General features: G+C 42.3%; 1 protein-coding gene across 6 annotated transcripts in view; it reads left to right on the plus strand.

Annotated features, from left to right (window-relative positions):
* The window catches only part of TJP1 (tight junction protein 1), a 423,870-nt gene that overhangs the window by 187,849 nt on the left and 211,072 nt on the right, over positions 1-24,949 (plus strand). Inside the window, exon 1 of one of the 6 annotated variants that reach the window (XM_088445508.1) lies at positions 6,666-6,685. The exons of the other annotated variants lie outside the window; for them this stretch is intronic. The gene's annotated coding sequence lies outside the window, so the exon portion shown is untranslated. Of the gene's footprint in view, positions 1-6,665; positions 6,686-24,949 lie in introns of those variants that run through there. 6 annotated transcript variants of the gene reach the window in all.

Below are 24,949 nucleotides of genomic sequence, written 5' to 3' on the forward strand. Positions count from 1 at the left end.
GCAGGGTGGGAGGACGGTGGAGCAGACGGCGGTGGGCGCAGAAGCGAGGTAAGAATAATGTTTAATGTCTGTCTGTGTGTCTGTTTTATGTGTACGGAGAACTGCATAGGAGGGACCACTACTGGGAGCACTGCATGGGGGGACCACTACTGGGGGTCACTGTATAAGGGACCCTGCATAGGGGGGCCAACTACTGGGGGCATTGCATAGGTGCACTACTACTTGGGGGCACTGTATAAGGGACACTGCATAGGGGGGTGCTGGGGGCACTGTATAAAGGGCACTGCATAGGGGGACCACTACTGGGGGGCACTTCATAGGGGAGACCACTACTGGGGGCACTCCATAGGGGGGACCACTACTTGGGCACTGCATAGGGGGGCCACTACTGGGAGCACTATATAAGGGGCACTACTGAGGGCACTGTATAAGGGGCACTACTGAGGGCACTGTATAAGGGGCACTACTGAGGGCACTGTATAAGGGGCAATGCATAGGGGGGACCACTACTGCTGCACTGCATAGGGGGAACCACTACTGGGGGTACTGTATAAGGGGCTCTACTGAGGGCACTGTATAAGGGGCAATGCATAGAAGGACCACTACTGGGGCACTGCATAGTGGGGACCACTACTGGGGGTACTGTATAAGGGGCACTACTGAGGGCACTGTATTAGGGGCACTACTGAGGGCACTGTATAAGGGCCAATGCATAGGGGGGACCACTCCTGGGGGTACTGTATAAGGGGCATTACTATGCCTAGGGTGCCAAGAAACCTTGCACCTGCCCTACTGGGAGAGAATCAATACAATGGGGATTAGCGGAACTGTTTTCAAATATTTTTAAAGAACACAAATGGGTTTCAGAGGTGGAGGTTGGGACAAGTACTGTGTGTGAAAATGATTCAATCCTGTGCTAAAATGTGTCTGTCTTCCCTGTCTTGTAAAGGTGCACTGAATATAGCACGAACAAATGACATACTACTATTTACTACATGGAAAGGAAATCATATGTAACCTGTATCTGAGAAATATCAATGGACAAGTGATGAAAATAATATTTGCTATTATGTACAACTCTAATAAATAAAAATAGTTTTCTTAAGTCTTCATCACTACAGCATATAAAGATGTAGTGCCTGATTCCAAGTGCATACAACTGAACAAGTATTTGTATTGTGTCCATTTAGGATAAGTCAGGCAGAAAGGTCAAATAGACATGTAACAACAATGTGTTACACCTGACTAGTGACCTAAAACAACTGGGAAGGATCACAACTAAGCTCTGGACAATAACAATCAGTCACTGTAAAGCAAGGAAAACAAATGAGTCTAATTAGGGAATGATCTACACATTCCTTTTGCACAGGGTCTAAAGTGTTTAGAAAGAGTCCAGGGTCTTTGCATTAATATAGCATTGTATCCAACAATGGGCAGCATTTACTGGCAGTTTTACAGAACACCACTGACTACTGTTATTGGTAACTTGACTTTTTCTGCAGTGCAAATAGAACCCAGTAGGCTTTTTATAGGTCTCACCCATGTGGTGGTCAGTGAAGCCCATATACACAGCAATATCAGGCCAGGGTTGCCTAAATAAGCCAGTCTGAACACAAGTGATGTCTTACATAGATAATATCAAGTGCAAGATTGGACACGTAATAGTTCCTGATTTTTAGGGGGGAATTCAATTAGACCAGATATTTTATCAGGCGAATAAAATGGGATTTTAAAGCTTGAATTGCCTTCGGGCAATTCAAGTAGATCCAGTCTTATTCGCTAGAAAAAATATCTGTTTTCGGGCAAATACACCATAGGACCCGTGATAAGTTCACGGATACTATGTGTTAATACCGGCACCTGCCCGTAAACGGACAGTCATCGGGCATTTTTGTTCGGAGCCTGCTGAGCTCCTGAAAAGAAATACCCAAACAGCAAGGGCGCAGAGAGGGGGGGTCTGACGCCTGCTGCACCTCCACTGCCCCATGCAGTAAAGTACCGCGGCTAGCTGGGAGCAAAGCAAAAAAAAAAAGTATCTTTGCACCTAGACAAACCATGTTGCACTGCAAGGGATGCAGATACATTTATTTATTTTGCGTGCAGGGTAAATACTGGCTGCTTTTTGCATGTAGCCCACATATGCCAGGCAGCTTTATTTTTACAAAGCAATTTAGACATCAGTTTGGACACGTCTCTCCCAAATCTAAATATCTCTGCACATTTTAAATCTTCCCCCATTGCAGTGCAACGTTTGCACCCCTGGCATTATATACACGTGTCCATATACACATATCCTCAAATTGAGCAAAATAACCCCATTTGGCAATCAAGAAACTTTGCAACATAGACGTGCCATGCAACTTTTTCTAGAAATATGCATCGTAAATTGCTGCTAATTCCTTTGTGGCAAAAATCCTAATCCTAAATACTTAGTACAATAAGCGAATTAAGACGCACAATTCAAGAAAAATGTGCGCAATCTGGGTTAAAAGGCAAAAGAGAGAGGTCTGAAGCCTCATGTAACACATCGTTATGCTAAATAAGCAACTTCATATCAATTCCTTTGTGACAAAAATATTAATCCTAAATAGCTAGTACACTATAGGTGAATTTGTTCACCTATAAATTCAGGAATAAAACACACAAACTCAGTAATCACTACCCCTGGCAGAGAATCTAAATCGTGCGACATATATGTTTGGGTACAAATCTGTATGATATATAAAATTTAGCAGTCATTTAAGTGATGTCTCAGCTACACTAGTGAGGACTGATAATGTCTAAATAAGGAGACTAAAAGCTCTTTCAGAGGAAGTTCCTAGCACACACAGGGAAGGAACAATGGACTATTGTTCACACAACTAATAGTTTATTTGTAAAACCACTTTGTCTGACAGGGAGACAACCCGTGATAACACAGTCTTCAGGAAGCCAGATTCTCATGCAAGAGGACCCTGTTCATCTGCACTTCTACAAAATGATTCTAGAATCTGTTTGTTAAATGCAGCAATACATTAATATTATTCATAGTGTGACATTATTTATTTAATAAATGAGTCTAGTTTCCTTTGTAACTAATTTTGTTATTAAGTTACTGACTGGGTAAAATCACAACATCTAAATATTCTGACACCTCCCTGGGATACATAAGTGTGTGCATTTGAAGGAAGACAATTGGATTGATTGTCATATTTAGCCTATGCGATACCATAGTTTTAGTGTTAGGGAATATGATGTGCTATCTGCAATGATCTAATATACATTTGATAGCAAATAAATGTTCTCCCTATTAAATCAATTTACTGCAGATGGTTTACTTATTTCCTTGGATAAGCAAATTATATACTGCCTGTTCATAGCAATGTAAATGAGGAAAAAATCATTTTCACAAGCTATTGCACAGTTCTCTGTACATGGTGCCAATAGAATTAAAGTTGATGGCTATTCAAGATTTCACAGATGACTCCTCCAACTGGCAGAACCGCAGATGTCACATGTCTTAGCCCTCCACAGTTCTGGGAATCTCAGCCACTACCAGCACCATAAACAGTCACTAGATTTTATGCATACACTCAGGGGCGCCAAGAAGGGTGGGAGCGGGTACAGATTACCCATGCCCGGGCTTCCTGAGGGGCACGGCGGGGGCCCGGGTCCAGCGCCCCCCCCCCGCCCCTCCCTCACAGCAGCCCAGCACACAGCGTGGCTGAGCTGCAGTGGGATACTGCTCGTGGCTGCTGAGCAGCAGCCACAACAGTCTCCTATGCCTGTGGGGGGAGAGATGACACTGATCGTGCACCCCCTGGCTTTGAGCAAGGCTGAGGGGGCTCAGAGCGCCCTCCCCTCCCCAATGCACAGGGGTGCTGCAAAGCTTTTTTTTTTGAAGGGGGTGTGGCCATGCCTCCCGCTATTAGGCTACACCCCCTGTTACCCAGGCCCGCTGCGGCTCTTGGCGGGCCTGCATACACTGCTTAGCATAATGTGACTATGAGACTGATTGGCCAAACCATAGCAGCCTTCCTGTCCGCTTTATTAGTATTCAGCGTTAGGGCCATATTTAATTAGAAGCGAAAAGTGAAGTTTGACGAAAAACATCCGCGGATTCTGACTTTCCGCCTGTTTCAAAGAATCTCCATATTCAAATTCAGGAAGTTTTCGTCTTAGCGAAAACTCAATGCAATATAATAGGTAAAAAAGATTCGCCAATGAATAGCAGGAGAAAAGAAGTGTAAAATCTTTATTTTGGGGTGCAAACATGGGGAAACCACTCAGAAACCTTGGGACAGCCCCCCAAAGGACAAATCTGCAAAAAAAACAAAAAAAAAACCTAATTATTCAGAACACCCCAAAAAAGTACTTTCGTTTTGGGGGGCGAAAAAGTAAAAAGTGGGGGGACAAGCATAAAAACTAGCGAAATAGACTTCTTGGGGGTCTGCTAGGATGGGTCAGGTGTTTTTTGTATTGCAGGTGCATGTCGTAGGTGCGTTTTTTACGTTTTTTAAAAGTTCACTTAAAAATAAAAATATGCTACCACCCGTTTTCAGGTACCCAAATTTGACTGGACTACTTATTTTCACCAAAAAATACTGCTTTATGCCATTCTTCACCACTTATGCAAAGACGCTAATAAGAAGCAATGGAAACTACTTAAGTACCCCAAACACTTTTATTAGGGCTATTAGTACACATCTACATTGATTCTCTATGTTAGTGCATCTTTTTTGGGGGTACAGACTGATTCCCCCACTTCTGACAGCACTTTTCGCCTACTCCGCATTCGTCGCTTTCCGTTTTCGCCTGTTTTGGAATTGAATAGGGTGAAAAGCGGGGACGCGCATGAAAAGTTTTCACCTCTGAAACTGGCGATGTAGGTGGAAAGTTGGACAGGCGAAACCTTTCCGACTTTTTTTTAATTGAATACGGCCGTATGACGGCTATCTCCACGTGTCACTTCTTCATGTGCTCAGGTTAGAGGAACTACATGAAGGAAGCAATTGACCATAATGCCAGCCATCTTCTCTTTCACCAGCCAGCCCCCCCTTATGTTTCACCAGCCAGCCCCCTTCTCTCTCACCAGCCAACTCCCCTTATCTCTTACCAACCAGCCCCTCCTCTCTCTTATCAGCCAGCCCCCGACCTTCTGTCTCTCCAGCCATTCTGTCTCTCTAGTTCCAACCCCCCCATATTCTGTATCTCCTGCCCCTGGCCCCCCACTTGCAGCCACAGATACTTACCATGTCTGGGCATCTAGATGTCACCCTGCGCCCTTGCTCGATCATGCTGTGTTCGGCCCCTCAGTGTCTGTGGCATGCGTGATGTCATGACTTCACGTGAGCCTTGTCTCAAAAGAAAAGAAAAAAATACTTTATTCATTGTACTAGGCAGTCGCCGGCAAGGGCCAGCGGCTGCCCGCCCCTGAATATCCAGAGTGGCAGGGAAGGATCCAGGGGCGGGGCAGTACTGAAGTTCTGGCAGTCCCATTCTGATTCTACCTCCCTGGCCATGGGTGGCACCGCCGGACGGCTCTCCGCCTTGACTGGCGCTCCTGGGGAGTGTCATCCTGGCCAGGGGGAAGATACGCACCTGAATCCAATTCAGAACTTTAAAAGTGATGTGATATGTCGGCAGTGATGTGCAGGGAGGTCAATGGCTGGGGAGGCACACATGGAGATGGGTCTGAGTGCTGGGAGCCTGTCTCACCCCCTACTCACTGTAACTCTCCCTTCACTACACTAATATTCAGTGTCCATTGATTTTCCTACCTCAATCACTGTGTCTTGTTGCTGAGCTGCAGTCTCTCAACACTGCAGTGCACTTCCTGGTCACATGACACATCCATGGCGTCCATCAGTGCTCAAGGAACACCCCCATATACTCAGAGGCATGCCTCAATTAGCTCTCTTTCTGTGCAGCTTACTTAAATATCTTCTTTGTATTATTCTGATAATTTTTATATCAAATCTCAGGAGTATTACAGGGGAGGCCCTGCCTACCCTGACTGCACGTCCCTGTATGTCGGTACAGGATTACAGGCATTTTTATACCAATAGTTTAGTGAAGGTTATAACTCTAGAATCCAGCTTAATGTAAATACATGAGTCCCTTGTAAGAGGGACATTTCCTGTTATAAATGATACAGAGATGTGTTACATAGCATGGGGTACTCCTAGCTTCATACTGTGAACACATTTGTTAAAACAAACTGAATGTTTCATGGAGCGCACAGCTTGTTATGAGAAATAGGGCTTGGGCTGCAAAGTATTTGCTTAAATAATTACTTTTATCTACCTCCAACCTATACATAGAAAGGGAATTCACTCCTTATCTCCTACAAAAACATTCTGGAAAGAAGAAAGAAAATATAGGGAGGTGAAGTTACAACACCCATAGGAATCCAAGAAGGTATAAACATGAAGTTGTGGAATAGTTGTGATTTACATTTACACACTGGCTACGTGCCTTTGCTACAGCAGAACCTTTAACTTGGGCTCTACGGTAGAATTTCAGCTTCTATGTTATGCTGTACCCACCCTTTCCTGAGACGTACTGTAATGTGGAACAGATATAAATCCAGGGGAAATGGCTTTTGTGGCTGTAGCACTCCCTGCAGTCATTAGACCACCATAAAACTCCTATGTAACACGTGCAGATGTGAAAAGTATAAAGAACACACGGCTAGAGATGTCATGTGAGTACGCATATGATCTCATGTCACTGCCAGGAGCAGGAAAAGGGGACTTGTTCTTTTGCAGACTGCCCTGAGCATTACTTTTTTAATGTAGCTACTAATTACTATATTGTGGTTGGTTTAAATTAAAGAATAACCTTGTAAGGCCATGTAGCAACATGATGTATTCCTCCAAACTGTGGGGGAAAGGACTCCTGGCCTGCCTACCTACTGGCATTTCATATATACCTTTTTACATACAGTATGGAGATTGTTGTGTAGTTTAAGTTGAAGTTACTAACAAAAGTAGTTACAAAATGACATACATTAGTATGTCATTTAAGTGGAACTACTACTATTACTATAATACTACTACTCCATGATCATGAGATATCTCAGACATCCACGATGACTTGAATAAAAATAATAATATATAATAAAGATGTGCTGGCAGCAAATAAGTACTTTGGAAAACATATAAGTATAATAGTATCCATTTAGAGTACCCTATTGCTGTTATGACAATTTTAATGACATTGCTATGTCCTGTACCTGTTAATGATTAAATATAGGTATGGATTCTGCAAGGAATGTAATAAATAACGAACATTCTTGTTTTCAATTCTGGTAATGGTGGTAGTTTTCAGCGCAAGTTCAAATATCATAATTCATATTTGTTTTACTTATATTTGATGGACTTGCAAACTGTTATCTGTACACAGGAGTCCAGGTTCTGCTAATTAACATTCTGGACCTGGGCATCTCAGTTGTCCCAAATGTATCAGTGCTTGGTGAAACACCTATTATTGGCTGGTACAATTTATATTCATGGGAACAAAAATGGCACTTTAACAAGCTGAAAAAGTAATTATCACCTACACGCATTGTTCATCTATTTTTATACAGCATGATAACTGACTTGGCAATATGGATAAACATCCAAAGCCGATGGTTAGCAACCATCTAAGTTCCCGATTCGATGGAAGTACTTTTCCCATCAAATTGCAGGTATTTGATGGTTGCCTGCCATCGGATGCAGTTTTCCAATGCCCATCTGATGGCTGACTGCTTCTGTGCAGCTGTGGACACCCAGATGCGCTAATGTGGACTTGCTAATGTGCGCATGCGCAACGCTCTGTCTGTTTCTGCGCATGTGCACATAGTAACCCTAAATGATTATACCATCGAATGGTTGCGATGTGATGGCTACTAGCCATCAGATCGTTGGATTTGATGTGGGAATCCCAGAAACCATTCGAGGTCGGGCTTCCAATCTTCATCCCTACTTGGCAGCCTCATTGATGTCACTGGATCTAATGAATTGACAAGCAGCATTCTAATTAATATTGTCTCCATTGTGTATATGTGACAGATAAACTAATGAATGGCTTCAAGCAAACATTTTAACCACAAGAAACATTACAAGGACTGTGATTGGCTGGTTGCGTTCATGCTATTTATTTTCGCTATTTCAATTGAATTATATATACATTATACATAAATACTTTAAATTGTATTGCTTTATATCTCTCTGCCTGTATACCTTGTTACTCAATTTATTTTTTGTGTTCTGTGTAACAGTTATTTGTCTTTCTAGGAGTTTTGTATTTACACGTTATCCTATTGTATTATAATATTCATAACAAAAATACTGAAAGGCTGTTTTCGCACTTACCATGAAACGGTTTACTTCTGGCTTAGCAGAGAGACAAATTAAAAGCTCAGTAGCAAATGAATAACCAGTCATTACTGAATCATTCAATGTATTTCTCGTTTTCTTTACTTTTGTGGTCTATTTCCATGCCAGAGATGCCTGAAAAGAGGAGTCAGCAGTTTCTCATTTTTTGTAGCTCTTGCCCCTTCCCCCCTGTGGGAATTTTGAACACTGCTTGTCCTGCATTCTTTTATAGCTGCCCCAACCTCAAGCAAACATTGGTGCACCTGTCACACACAAGCATGGCATTCATGTCTTCTTTTTCTTAGATAGATAGATAGTCCAGCACTCCACAAAGTCACAAGACACAAAGTCCAGCACTCCAGTTCTGAAGAGCTTTATAGATGCCCATGTGCCTTTCTGAAGACAATAAACAAATGCAGAGAAGTTGGGCAGCACTCAGGGGACTTACAGATGTGTCTACATACATCTTACCTCTGTGCACTACAAGTTGCATTACACAGAACATGTGATCACCGTGCAACTCTGTAGCGCTGAGCATATTTTCATGCAACTTTTTACATTCAAATGCGTCTTATTCGCAAAGCGTTGCAAATAGGATGCAGAAACTGCTTCTGCTGATTAAAATGACATGCGGCATGCCTATATGTGTGCGACAATGGTGTATCTGCATGTGAACTGCTATATTACAGTGAGATTCTGTATGATTTACCGGCAAAATACAGACCTGCAATTGTTATACCGTCAGCATAATACCGATCTATTCAAAAAGCTGAAGTATGAAATCCCGAAGTGTATGAAATCCCTTCACACTGTATACAGACATTTCATTTACCGAACATATTTAAAACCCGATAATAGTTAAAATCCGAAATATATTATACCGACATGTTAAATTTCCGAAATGGCTGTTATCCCTCCATATGATAATATCTTAATCTTTAAAAAACTGAAAGTATAAAATACCAATTGTGGGTAAATACCGATGTTTGGTATCCCGACTGTATACAATACCGACAAATTTATAATGCCGACTATGTACAATACCGACAAAACAAAATTCAGGATAATAAACTATTTATTATCCGGGTGCATGTAAAACCAAACTCCCTTCAACAGGCACTCATAGTGATCCCACATGTCTATACTTATTTAGGGGGGTCCCAGGAACATTTCCCAAAAATTTCAGAATTTTTACGATACTTACCTTTCTGCTGGCTCGGTGCGAAAAGTTTTTGTAAAAAAAAATGGGGATAACTTTTCACCATGTTTTACATGGCGAAAAAAAGTGCAGAATTGGGGTTTAGGGGTGCAGGTTTAAAAAAAATAGCCTGCACCCCTGGGAATGACCAATTAAAAAGATCTGTTTTAAAAAAAAAAATCTGGACACCCCCAAAAATAATGTAAAAAAAAGAAAAAAATCATTCTTTACATTATTACACCCATACCCAACGCTCCAGGGGTGCGGGGAAGAGCCCCGAGCTTCAGTCCAAGCTTAGGGTTTCGGGGGGGGACCCCTTCTTGGGGGGGTCCCCACCTCCCCTGAGATCCCCGGCTTGGCCTGACCGGCTTGGGCTGATAATGCTTTGGCACCGGAGCCCCGGTGAAAGGGTCTCCAGGCTGTGGCATTACAGCCCGGCCGTTTTGGGTCCGGTGCTGGTTTTAAACATAGGGAGGACCCTACGCAATTTCCCCCCCCCCTATATTTAAAACCAGGACTGGACAGCCTGGTGTTGGTTTCTAAATTACAGTGGGACCCTACACAATTTGTTCCCTGTAATTTTAGAAACCAGGACTGGCTGGCAAGCCTGGGGCTGGTTAGGCTTTGGCGGGGAGACCCTATGTAATTTGTTTTCAGATATTTAAAAAAAATTCTGTATATAATTACTTTGTAGTACTGTAACGACGCCTATGTTAACGCCGGGGGTAAGTATACATGTAGCCAGGGATGGGGTTAGGTTTAGGAGGATTCATGTTTGCTGGTGTTTCTTAGTCAGGATATTTGTTCTAGAGATTTCAATTGGCGGTATTTGGGATATGGTTTTAATTGTCGGATTTATTTCTATTGGTGGTATTTGGGATATATGTTCGAGATATAAATTGTTGGGATTTCTATTGTCAGTAATTGTTAATTATTGTTCGGGATTTCAATTGTCGATATTTGTGAATTAAATTTCGGGATTGTGTTATGTCTGTTTCATGTTTAGACGGCATTATTTTAGTCTGTGTTTGTATGGACCGGTATAGTGTCTCTCGGTATATATGTGTAGTCGGTATTTGGCATCATTGGGAAAATACTTTTGCCTGTAAAATAAATCAGCGGGATTTCAGTGTCGGTGTTGCGAATTTAAATTTTCGGTATTTGATGTCGGTATTGTAATTTGTCGGTTATGTTCTCATGTCATTAAAAGACGTGTCAAGATTTTCATCCTGTCGGGATTGATATTGTCGGTATAACATCTATATCGGCATTACAGCTGTACAATTTTTATTGTCGTATTCCCTCCAGCGGTATTAGAACTAGCGGCATGCAGAACATATACCGTTACAGTGTGACACTAATGTAGCATTTCGCATGCAGATACACCCGCATTCGCAGAATATAGGCATGCCGCATATCATTTTAACCAACAGAAGCTGTGTGTGCATACTATTCGCATCGCTTTGCGGATAAGACGCATTTGAAGGTAAAAAGGTTGCACGACATGGTGCGACTAGAAGGGCTGTTTAACGCGATGTATGAGGACACATTTGTATACAGGAAAAAAATCACACTGTCACAGCATACGTGTGTCCGACGTTTTGGTTTTAATAACAACACAATGCATTATGTTGTTATTTGTCCTTGAAGAAGGTTATTAAAACCGAAACTTCGGACACACTTATGCTGTGACAGAGTGATGTGTGTGTTTGTGTTATAAGATTTAAGACTCTGGGCCTGATTCAGAGCCGGACGCTATTTGCGCTCGCTCGTTCAGAAAAAGGGGCCGGCTATTTAAATTGAGCGCTCGCTCTTTGCGGTCTGTTGACGCCTCTATGTCTGAGCGAGTGAACGAAACATGCGCTCGCTATTTTGTAAAGACACCCCCTGGCCGCTCGCATCCTACGTCATCTCCGCTATTTATTATATTAATCGAGTACATCGAAAGGCGTCTGAACTGCTCGCAGTGCTTGTGGTAGGATTTTCCTTCTGCAATCATGCGAACAGTTCAGGCTAAGAGACAACCAAGTGACGTGGTCGATGACGCTGCTTTGTTAATTATGCACACCCTTAAAACGCCCGTTTTGCCTGTTTGGCACGCTTGCGTTCGGATCACCACTCCCCGTTTCAAGCACCTTCCCCTGTTACCACCCACAAACGCCTCATCCTGTCACTCAAATTAGCAGGCACTCGCTATTTTGCGAGCGCTCGATTTCCGACCGCACTGACTGGTTGGCGCATGCGCATTACGACCCATATGCATGCGCAGATGTGCGAACATCGCTCGGAGCGAACGAGCGGCCGCTTACAAGCAGCTCTGAATCAGGCCCTCAGTCCATATGTCCTTAATAACATCAGGGGCAATGTTGTTCCATTATATATTTAGAATTGAAATATAAAAAGCAATTTTGCTCAATGGGCTCCTGTAATAGTGACCTAAAATAGGGCCCCATAGTTTTTATATCAAAGGGAAGCTTTAAGCAGAAATTACTTTTACTCTGAATCCCTTCTGCTCATATAGCAAAACCATAGCTTGATAATCATCTGTCTGACAGATCTGGTTATATTCATACTTCTCCAAGCAGTCCGACACTACATTAATCTGGCTGATCAGGGGCAGGGATTAGCATCAAAGTAATTTGAAAGACCTTTTGGAGAGCAGCTCTTATCACAGTACAATTAATGGCATACCAAAAGCTCTGCCTCCTCCAGGTACATGTAAATAACTTGTTGTTAGGCCCTGTCTCCAATCAACTATTGTAATACACTGCAACATTCCCAACTGAGGTCATCAGGTGCAATGGCTGGCAGGGACATCTGCTGAGCTTGGAACCCTTACAGCTCTGCTAGTTGGGGTCTTTTAAAATACATCTTCCCTGGAGTTATCTTTTAACATTTGTACGAAATTAGGAATGTTCCGGATAACTGAAGCACTTTCCTAATTGCTTCCTTTAATTGCTGTATTGTCTGAGTATATCTATTAATTTACTTTATCTGTTTGCCTGTGTTATACCAACAACGTCACACATATTGAACATCTCAGTGCTTCTGCAGGCTTTGAATAAAAATGGTACCTTAGGTGAACATCCCTGTGACACAGACAATTATGCTGAAACTGTTCCTATTTATAAATAATTACTGAGAACAACAGCTACACCCACAAAACCAAAGGTTTGCATGTTTCAAGGAGATCCAGGATCCAGGCTCATAGGAATAAATGCTGTATTACAAAATCATAAAAACACTGTTAAGCCAAACCTTATTCTCCACTGCTGTTATTCAAACCTCCTGCATAAGGTGCATGGCTTCAGTACCTATGAGTTTCTTTCCCTGGCTATGAAGAGGCAAACACTCTATATAATCCTTATATTTGACTTCTCATTGTCGGAAGTGTAAGATTTTCTGTTCCTTCTTCTTCACACTCAGTGGTGTTATTCTTAGCTGTGATGGCAGAAAAGCCACAGGAAGGTCTACTAGATGGTTATTATGGTTTTCCAGCTTCCTCTCTTCATGGACACTAAACATAGCAATAAGAAGCTGATTCACCAGAGGCTGCGGAAGTGACTTCCTGTCAGAGTCTGCAGATAAAAGGGAAATACAGATATGTCCTCTTGCATTTTTGCAGCTTGTGTGCAAATCATGCCACAACGGCGTGAGTTGTGCACCGCAAACAATTACGAGCTCTGTGTTCGCACCCGTGACTCCATAGGATTGCATGGTGCCAACGCAGCACGCCATGCCGTACCGTGGCACACGTGGCAAAGATGCAAGAGGTCACATCTGTATTGCAGGAATATTTGGGGCCAGATATCTTAGAGCAATATGTGCGTGTTTGTGTGTGTGTGTGTGTGTGTGTGTTTGTGTAGGTTACAGATATTGTCTATACAAATAATATAACAAGTATGCCCATAGTGATTCAGATTTACTTTTGAAGCAACACTAAACTACTATACCTGTAAACGTTGGCTCAGATAGAATTAACATTTTGCTTTCATACTTGCACCACAGTTAGTGTAAGGTTCACTAGAATAAGTACTCGACAGGGGATGTGGTTATGATACCGGCGGCCGCATGGCCGCCGTTCTCAATACTGACTCTAATCCCGGCAAGGGATTTAACATAGGCATTGATATACAGATGCCTATGTTAATCCTGATGCCGGAACACCGAGAGGATGCCGAACCGATTGTCCTCTGCCGGGGGTGAGTTAGCCGGGGATGAGGGGGGTTATGTTTAGGGGCACCCGGGGGGACTTTGCATTAGGCACTCCCCGGGAATGGTTAGGGATAAGCTAGGGAAAGGGGGGGTTAGGTTTAGGCACTAGGAAGAGGTTAGGGTTAGGCACCCCCTGGGAGGGATAGGTTTAGGGTGTGGGGAGGGGGGGTTAGGTTTAGGTACTAACGGGGGAGGTTAGTGTTAGGCACCCCTAAGGGAGGGTTAGGGGGGGGAGAGGGGTAGGGATAGTATACTTACCTGCGCTGTTGGGATTTTCACCCAGCGGGCTGCTGGCGTCGGGATTTGAAACGCCGGCTTGGCGTCCGGCAGTCATTCATACTGATTCCCTAGACAGCATGCTGCATCTCAAGTTTTTCATTTTCATATAATATCAGTAACATTAAAAGTAATAGAATGAAGGGGTCTATATATTGTAGGGAGAAAAGCTCTAAATCCAGCAATAACGCTGGCAAATAGGGTTCTACTAATCTGTCCCCAGACTGGCTACATCTGGTGATAGTTTCACAATGCAAAGCATGGGAAAGCCTATTTAACTAGGATGAAGTACTTAGAATAGCAATAGCAAAGGAGCTGGAATGCTTTATTAGTCATCTGAAAATGATAAAAAAAATTAATTTCTATTAATCTTTTTATTTTTTTATGAATCAGCTCCTGGAATCCCAAATCCAGGCTTCCAGTGCAGTGCACATGACACGAGAACGTAGACGACCAGGGGGTATCTTTACTAAAGTGCAGGTTTTTAGTTGTTGCCCATAGCAACCAATCAGATTGTAGCTATTGTCTTCTAGAAGGTGCTAGATCAATGTTAAGTAGATCTGATTGGTTGCTATGTGCAACATCTCCACTTCTAAAAACCCGCACTTTAGTAAATATACCCCCAGGACTTGTCAGTGAAGCATTGTGGGTCTCATTCAGACCCGCTTGCAAGCACTGAGCGCTCGCAACCATGTCGATGTTGACCCACTGGGCATGCGCACGTCGTAGCCGGCTCCGATGTGCGCATGCGCGAGACCCGGCTAGCGCCAGGCACTCCGTTGCTACGGGTCTCGCACCAAAGGGGGCGAGCTGTCGATGTTGAATGACAGCTCGCCCCGTTTGGGAGGCGGGCAGGGGGGGTGGCCGGCCAAACGAAGGCGTTCCCAACGGAACGCTTGCCGTTTGGGGGCGGCCCCACTGACATTAGCAGTGATGTCAGTGGGGAGCTTCCTGCTCGAACAGAGCAGGGAGCTCCCTGGGGCTTGCGCTTGCCGAGACCCAACCTTAGGGTCTCGTCGCAAGCCCCGATGGTCGCGATGGTCTTGACCATCGCGACCATCACCCTGGTCGGTCGCTAAGCTGTGGGTGATAACCCACAGCTTAGCTAGTGACCAGGAGGCCGCACTTCAAGATGCAAGCGGCCGCCCTCATTCAGAGCGACCGCTTGCATCTTAGAAACCGACTCTGAATGAGGGCCTATGTGTCTTCTCTCCGCTGCCACCTACTATCGCTGGGGAGGTGAGCATCAGTCAGCTGTCCTGCAAAATTTTGTTTTTGGTGAATAGCGGCGATAGACGATTTTAAAATCTCTTCTATCACCACAAATTGATATAAAGCTCTAAGTAAGCATTTGTATTACAAACAGATGATATTACATATAGGTCTACTCACATGTCCACATTTTCCCTTTTATTTTAGTCATAGTGTATTTGCATGTTACAATAATGCTGTAGACAAACTTGATACTTTACAAATGTCAAATGTAACTTTAAAACCTTATTAAATTATAGTTTTGCTATTTTGAGCTTACATTATTTGATGCTAATATATTTTAGTAAATGGGGATGTATCATTGGGACTGTGACACACAATCATTTTAAACCTGGGGTCCTGCTTTAAGGCTAAGCAAACAATGTGGTACTGATTTAGAATTAGGGACAAATCCAGCTTTTGTATGTAACGGGATGCGATCAGAATGCCGACCACTGGGATTCCGGCAGTCAGAATGCTGACGCCAGAATCCCGGCACGTGTCAGAATCCCAGCGCTGGCATCCCGACTGCCGGAATCCCGAAGGTAAGTACTGGGGTTAGGGTAAGGGGTTAGGCACTAGGGAAAGGGTTATGCTGCGGGTGGGGAGGGTGTTAGGTTTAGGCTGCGGGGAAGGTTAGGTTTAGGCACTAGGGGAGGGAGGGTTAGGATTAAGGGTTAGGTTAGCCTTAATTACCTCGGGGCGTCGGCATTCTAACCTGGTCAGGATGCCAGAGTAGGGATTCTGACCACCGGGATCCAGAGCGCTGGCATCCCGTACCCAACCTGTATTTAACCTGTACAGTACTTGCACCTTTTGGAAAGCATTTTATGCTGCTGGGAGGAAATGTAAATGTACAATCTGATTTAGTTGTGAGAGGGCTGCGACCTAGCTCAACAGTAAATTATAATATAGAAATAGGGCTGGGTTGTAATTGTCTTCACCATATAAAAGCATGCAGTACATGTCTTGCATGCAAAGAAAAGTCTGCATTTGTACATTTGCAGTAAATCGTTATCTGGTGGGTTGTAAATCCAATAACAATACTATAGCTGCAGGTAGTAGACTCTTTCTTGTATTGGAGGAAGGGAGAACGAGCCACATTGCTGGCAAAAACTACAGGTTTTCATCTGCAATAGGGCTCTTCACCTCTGGATAAATATGTCCATTGCTGTGTTTCCACAAATTGCTGTCAAAACTTCTTCACTGATTAAATAACACAATTAAAATGTTTCTGCAGTAACTGACTTGAAGCATACTGTGGCAATGACAAGACCAATTGTGGGCTTCCAGAGGCAGTGAACAAGAATTGATCCGAGGATTATACCGATACAACTGTGACTCCCCATAGAAAAGAGACAGAGATAGAGTGTAATTTAAATGAAATCGATGCAGCAGCCCCAGTCATTAAGCAATGTCACACAGCTATGTGCTGTAGCATGCCAATGCTTAACGTAATGAAACATTAAAGGGATTTAACCGCTCAATGCCACACAATGGCTTAAATGACCTGTTCTATCAGCTGTATTTTAGTGAAGTATTTTTCAGGCTTGTTACTGCAATAAAATGCAACAATTGTTCTGGCAATTAAATGTAAGTCAGTAGCATTTTGAGGCTACAGAACCCCGACTACATGATGAAATTAGTAGTAAAGGGAAACAGGTCACCTCAGTCTGCCCCGGCTCCACCCCGCCCCGCTCTGCCACACCCTGCTCTTTCTGGCTCCGACCCCTCTCTGTTGCTCTGTTCTGTCCTCCACATCCAGCGCCCGCCCTGTCCAACGCCTACTCCGCTCACCCCCCCATCACACTAGGGTCCACTCCCGTACTTACCCCATTCCCAGTGCTTGGCAGGTCCTCCTCCTAGGCCAGGTCTGTCCCTTCTCCCAAGAAGTGGGAGCCATTGGGATACGCTCCAGATCCTACTGTCCACGCTTGTTGGAGATGAGACACTTTAAGCTGGTAACATACCTGGGCATCTTGTTCGCCAACCCAGGGATCTGCAGACCGAGGGACCTATAGGTAAGCCAATACACACATAGCAATCTGCAACTCAATATGTCTCCACTGACATCACACTGAACAGGCATTTCAATTTTCCCACCCAGTTGAGATGTCAGTGTTGGGGGGTCCCTGCGGTCGCCCGTACACACAGCCAGACGTGCCGATATATCTGCAAGATGTACAGATGCACTATGCGATATGTACTTCGGTGCCCGATTGACCAACATATCACATAGTATGTACACAGCATTAGAGCATTATTATATAGCTGTAGTAGCAGTTGGCACCATAGTTGGCCATATTATCAGTTAACTATCCTGGCTTAAAGCAAAGATTTTTTTTTTGTCTGACTGTTGACATGATATTTTTATGAGAGCAGAAACAAATTGTGTTGACAATGAATGGAGTTTTACATGTCACATAGTAATGGCTGGTACAGTATATGGTTGGTAATTAGAGCAATATTTTTATTTGTGAAAGTATTTTATACTGTAGTCTCTGCACCTGACTTAGTTTGTTTGCATATAGCCCACAGGGATGAGCTTTGATAGGTTGTGCAATTTTGAGCAACCCCCTTAAATTTTACCATCCCTCTGTAGCAAATTGTGGGGATCCTTTTCCTAACAGTATTCTTGTTCCCTGTAGCCGCTGGGTGCAGTATCATGCTGCAGAAGGGCTAAAGCTGCCCAGTCCTCTTCAACAGAGCTTAAAAGTAGATAAAAGTATGTATGTATGTATGTATGTATGTATGTATGTATGTATGGAACATTCTGTAGTACATGTGAGTTGTGTCTCAGCACTGACCCATGCCATGCTCTGGGAAGCCATTAGGGCATGCTTGCCTACTTTTGAAAAAGCATTTCAGGGAGATTGTGAAAGCAGCACCTATCAGCGTGGCAGTAAAGTGGACGTGTACTATTATTCCACAACTATATTAAATTGTATGTATTGACAAAAAAACAGAGCTAGAAATGTAGCTTGGACTTGTATTTATTTGGTTTTATTTATTGTTTATTTTATTAACTTGATATTTAATTTTAACTGTCAGTCAAACAAAGTAGCTTTCCTTCCAATGCCAAGTCTTGTAACTGTTGCCCTGTTTTTCCAGCTGGTACAGTAGCTCTGCCCTTTATATTTTAGACACAACCTATTTTGCTCTGAGATGGAGGGGTGTAAGAATTGAAAATAAATAGGACATCCATGCTATGACATGCATTGTCTAACTAGCTTTAAAATTATCCCCCATTGTGATGGTTGATTTTACGGTTAGGATTGACATCCAATGAAATAGATTAGAGTAATATTTATCTCTGTACTGATAGGGCCTTCATTCCAGTCCTGCATGCACCCTTCCTACTCTTTTTACATTCAGAGCTTCCCTTTGTCTAGTCCAACCACTTCAAATCTACTCATTTCGATGTGCACATTAGCTAATGGAGCCAGTGCATTTGTTAAGACATTGAGGATTTACATAGCAGATCCCTTACAGGAGCATTCAGAGTAAAGAGATGTTTCACTGGCTAACATCCAAACTCCTACAAATATTATACCGTAAGAAAATAATTTGTTGCCAAGATGTCATTGATTAGGCTTCTTGATATATGCTTTATCTTTGACAGCTGCTAATTCAGTAGATTATGTAGCCCCTGCACTGCTAGGTACCTTAATGTACAGTACTTGGAAGAGCAGGAGTGGCAAATTTCACAGTTAGGTTAGTCTCAACTATTATGAAACGCAATGCCTACACCAGAGTTGTGTTCTGTCTTCTGGGGTTGCAGATCTTTGTAAGGTATATGGTGAAAGCCCCCTCCCAACTCACAATAAGAGACTGGCTATGAAACACACATCAGGAAAAAAATACTTGCTATTTCATAATAGCCTGTAACTCAATAAATAAGGAGTAGCGGTAAAGACCACGTCCTTGACCAACATAAAGTGTCTGAGATAACTGCAACCATGAAATGTAGATAATATGTAATGATGTTAGCATACAATTTCAGTATAAATGGTTAAGAATGGGATAATGAAAATGGAATTCCATAATAGGATCGCATAATGACACTTAGTAGTAACATGCAGTTGGAAAATCAATAGCAACATTGGTGATATGAAAGAATCAGCAATGAGCTACAATAGGATCAGGCATAACCAATTGAAGCTCATTACATTGAAACTATTAGCAATACCATGTTGAATGTCTCAGCCTTTGCATAGCTCGTCCTTCATGGGCATGGGTATCTGGAATTGGTCTGTATATTCTGCAAACCAATGGGATTATTCTGATCTCAATCTGGATTCCGGCTGATCCTAGACTCCCTCCCTGACACTGGCACACTTTTCTGCAAGACTGGCAGCGCTCTCTCTCTCTGTCAAAGTTTGCAGCTTTTCATCTGAGAATTTAGTTTACTCAAATGGGTTTTCAACCCTTCTTATCGCCTCTTTTTTCACTGTAATGGTGTTATGCTCTCCCGGCTTTGCCTCTCTTTGCTGCATTCATCTCCATGGTACTCACTCTACCAATGGCATTTGTGATCTTGGCAGATTCAGTGGACTTACTCCCACTGCTCTTCATTCTCCATTGGCTCCACTTGGTAAGGTAATGCGATACAGACTGAGTTTAGGTCAGCTCACCCTGATAACTCTCCAAATGGCTGCATCGATTTTTTTTCTATGGCTGCACCCTTATGCTCTTCTATTCCAGTGCAAATCTTTCCCCAACTGTTGGGGTCTGATGTCGCTTCCTCCTCCACTCTTTGGCCAATATGTATTTTCCAGTCTCCCATAAACCCTGCACATGCGAGTGCTGGATCCAGGGATTACATTGTATTAAATTGAAAACCTGTTGACTATGCACAGTGGAGGCAGCGATGTTGTGGTCTGAATGACTCTTTAGCCTAATAATCCACTAAGAACTAGCAAAGTATGACATACATTATGTCAGTAATGTCACTATTTACTACTCAGCTGCAGGGCTGCACTCTCATCAATTCTGACAATGGTGTGCTTCCAATGTGTGTAGGTCAGAGGTTCCCAAACTCGGTCCTCAATGCACCATAACAGTCCAGGTTTTAAGGATATCCATGCTTGACCACAGGTAATGGAATTAGTACCTCAGTCAATTTGATATAACCACCTGTGCACAACCATAGATATCTCTAAAACCTGAACTGATGGAGTGCCTTGAGGGCCGCGTTTGGGAACCTCTGGTTTAGGTGATAGCCCGCTTTATATTCTCTTTCATCCTAACATGTTATGTTTTCTTATTGTACTTTTGCAGCTGCAAATTTTGACAATTCATAGAGAAACAATGATAGTCATAGTCGCTGCTGGGATGTCATTTTCTGTGTATTTAAATATTAATTTTAATGGATTTAACAGAAAAACAAACATAGTCAGTATTTAATAAAGTATAAGGCATCAACACAGAAAACTGGCCCTGTAAATACTTGTTGTGAAAACACAATAATACTGTATGAGCCCAGGGCCTTGGCAGTAAGTTAATCATCTCAATATTAATACCAAGTGGTGAGTAATGACAATAAAGAATTGAATGTATTTCCTTGAGAGTTCATTTATTTGAGGAAAATACAAATCACAAAACTAGAGGGCCCCAAAATCCCTTGATATATGAGAACATACTGTAATGTAAGATGGAATTTTCTAGGCAATCCATAACTGCACGACTGATGTTAATATATAGAGGATTAAAGCCATGACTTTTATCATCTGCTGGAACTGATTTTGTATTAAAGGAGGAAGTATATAAATTCCTAATGCATACAGAAATATTCGTATGAAACAAAGTAAGTCTGAGGGAAAAAAGTAGTCTATTGGAAAATAGCTAGATGTGAGAAATATAGAAAAGCAATGCTCTATGAGTAGTTTATAAATCTATAGCATAGTGTAAATTCCCTGGATATCTGACATTGTGGCATAAGTGAAGTTAATTTGTAGGCCATTTCTATTTGTGTCTATTTCTATGTAGTTGCACAGGGATGCAGTCGGGAAGCCGACGGACGAAATACCGACCGCCAGCTTCCCAACTGTCTAATCCCAGCATGGTACTAATGACAGGCGTCAAAATCCCGATGCCTGTCATTAGACCTACGCCGGGAGCCTGACACCCGGCATACCGATCGAAGTTAAGCCGGGTGCTGGGCGCAAACAGCCAAGGGGGGGGGGAGGGTTAGGTTAGGGGCTCCCGGGGAGGACTTAGGGATAGGCAACCACCCGGGAGAGTTAGGGTAGGGGAAGGGGGGTTTGGGTTAGGCACCCCCCCAGGAGACTTACCGTTAGGCTGCGGGGAAGGGGGGGTTAGGTTTCGGCACTTAGAGGGGGGTTAGGGTTAGGCACTTGGGGGGGAGGTTAGGGTTAGGCACCCCCAAGGGAGGGTTAGGGTTAGGGGTGGGGGATTAGGTTAACGATACTTACCAAAAAGGACGATCAGGATTTTCACCTCTGCCGGGCTGCCGCTGTCGGGATTAGAACCACCGGCCGCAATTGATTCCGTTGCACAAGTAGGTGCACATCGGAATGTCTTGGTACAGTATACTGTAGGTAATGGGTAGATCTGTGGGGATCACTTGTGTTACAAAGTGCAATTATACAGTTCACTGTGGGCATAAACGAGATTTATTGCACTATAATTTATTTAAATGAGCATCAAGTATAGAGACTACAAATATAAAAAGGTTTACAGGTTGTATGTGATGCCACAGGGCTTATGCTCCTTTGGATATGGTGAAAAGCAGTCATTTTCATGACGCTGAGGGTGACAATTTTAGTCCCACTGTCTCAATTGCAGCATTAACGGGCTCATTCTCAGACTGGTTGCTACAATTGCAGGAGGTTGAATAGTGAAGTCTGGTTTAGTCACTCAGTTACAGATAAATCTGCAGCCCAAGTCTGATCAGCACAATGCTGAATTTCCCAGGATGGCTCTGACACCCAAAAATGTCCTCCCAACCACCAGATAAGAACCAGCCCCTTGCTGTAAATAGGCCTATAGTTTTTTATTTGATTCCATCTTATGTCTGCACTTTTGATGGAAATGTGTTCAACTGTAAATAAGCCTCTAACTGTCTAGATGCCCTGTGTCTATGCCAGCCCTGTAAACGTAGACTCAGTAACACATATATAGATGTGCTGTGCTGTGTAGTCAACTCTTTGTAAATGATCCCTTCTAAATATCTGGCAGTATCAATAAGTTTTGAACATTAAGATATGAAAAGTAAAAGGGGACATTAAACAACACTAAAAACAGTTTTGTGTTTACAGTATGTGATAAAAGATAAGGCATTGTATAAGGAGAATTTCACAGCATTGTGCAAATGTCCCACAGAGTTCCTGTACAAGTTCTCCTACGTATAATTGTTAATGAACATAAATAAATACTCATGTAAAAACTAGTTTAGAAAACACTTTGTACACTTTGCAGCTATATAAAAGCTGTGTTATGTGTTTCATTGTGGTTACTTTATATGTAGGTACAGCAGCTGAATAAAGTACAGTTATGTACTACAAAGGCCCAAATATGATTAGCCGTGGATTCTGTTAAAGTGCAACGTTTTGCAATGCAATTAGAAAATAAATCTGCGTTAAGTTAACATGGGTCTCAATGGGAGTTAACACAGATTTTAGTTTGCAGCCCCTCAGTAGATAACAACTAAAGAAATATATACATATATATATATATATATATATATATATATATATATATATTTTTTTTTTATTATTATTTTTTTTAAGGTAAAAAAGTGTTGGTAATAATGATATGTCATTTTTTCAGGTGATTTTCTGTAAAATGCTGATAAAAGAGCTGAATTATGTGAGACATATATTCTGGAGTGTTGTAGATATGGGAAATTAGTTTTTGAACTTGCAGATGGGAGTTAAAAGTATTTTCCCAATATTTTTGAAACTTGATTAAAAATAAAAATCACATTACAGACATTTTTCTGTACCACAAAATAATCTAGGTGCTTTAATTTGATAAAAATTACTTGTTTACTATAATTTCAAATGTAAAAATGTAAGAACCCAAAATACTTTGTTTATGGCCGCTAATAGTCTCCTATTATAGGAGACTATTAGTAGCCATAAACAAAGTATTTTGGGTTCTTAAATTTTTCCATATTGTTGTCCAATCTGATTTCCACTTATTCAGAGTTCAGGGTGATTTTCCCACTAGTTAAATTCACTTACCTTTGGTTGCGTATTGTATAATTAGCGCACAACATTGCCATGGATGCCATGAATAGGCTCTTACAATTGAATTGTGCACCTCGTGAGAGCGATCTTGATGAAAATAACCAGCAAAGTGTACGGTAAAGTAACCTGTGACTTCCGTGGACAGAACTCGCGGCTAATTGATTCGGCCCAATAGTGTCAAAAGATTTCTGTCTCTCTAAAACACCAAAACATATTTTCAAGATTGTGATAGGTCAGAGGTTCTCAAACTCAGTCCTCAGGACCCCACACTGCTCACGTTTTCCAAGTCATCCAGCAAGTGCACAGGTGTACTCATTACTCACTGACACATTTTAAAAGTTCCACAGGTGGAGCTAATTATTTCATTTGTGATTCTGTGAGAAGACCTGGAAAACATGCACTGTTTGGGGTCCTGGGGACTGAGTTTGAGAACTTGTGTGATAGGTAAACCAGCACTATTCATAAATCAACCTATAATCACTGCTGTGTTTTATGCTCCAAGGACTGGCTCGGAGAAAACTGAGTTTAATCTAAGTTCACACAATAGGCACCTTATAGTGGGTTTTTGTCTCCGCATGGAGAACAAATTAAACTTTCATTGTTTTTACTTGTAACTCCCCTGGGTGAACACTCCTTTTGTAAGTTACATTTTTGAAAGCCTCTCCCAAAAGAAGCATTCAGTATGATCTGTGTGAGGTTTGCAGTAAAATAAGTGGAGCAACATATTGATACAGAATTATTCCCTGCACATTCTGTTTGATTGAAAAATATTAGACTCATCAGACGTGGTTCTCAAACTCGGTCCTCAGGACCAGAGACAGTTCACGTTTTCCAGGTGTAGTCATTACTCACTGACACGTTTTAAAAGATCCACAGATGGAGCTAATTAATTCATTTGTGATTCTTTGAGGAGACCAGGAAAACATGCACTATTTGGGGACCTGGGAACCAAGTTTAAGAACCTATGGATTACTGAATGCATCTAATATTTTTTTTATAGACAAATACATTAAAAATGCAATTTTGTTCTTCCAAACTTTCAGGCTTTCATTGAAAACGTATTACCCTAACTCAAGGATTCTCAAACTCGGTCCTCAGGACCCCAAACAGTGCATGTTTTCCAGGTCTCCTCATAGAATCGCAAATGAAATTATTAGCTGCACCTGTGGACCTTTTAAAACATGTCGGTGAATAATGACTACACCTGTGCACCTGATGGATGACCTAGAAAACGTGACCTGTATGGGGTCCTGAGGACAGAGTTTGAGAACCACTGCCCTTGCTTATCAACCTGCCAAGCATCCTCCTAAACTCCCTAGTCTATCTATTACCACCCATCGACACAGTCTGCTCAAACCTTACATTTATGGGTATATTTATGACAAAAAGCCATATTTAAATAAAAAAGGAGTTTTAATGATGACATGGCTCATTTTCACTTGGTCCAATACATA

This window comes from Taudactylus pleione, unplaced genomic scaffold, assembly GCF_031769625.1.
Source record: "Taudactylus pleione unplaced genomic scaffold, aTauple2 ptg000019l, whole genome shotgun sequence".
Lineage (NCBI taxonomy): Eukaryota > Metazoa > Chordata > Amphibia > Anura > Myobatrachidae > Taudactylus > Taudactylus pleione.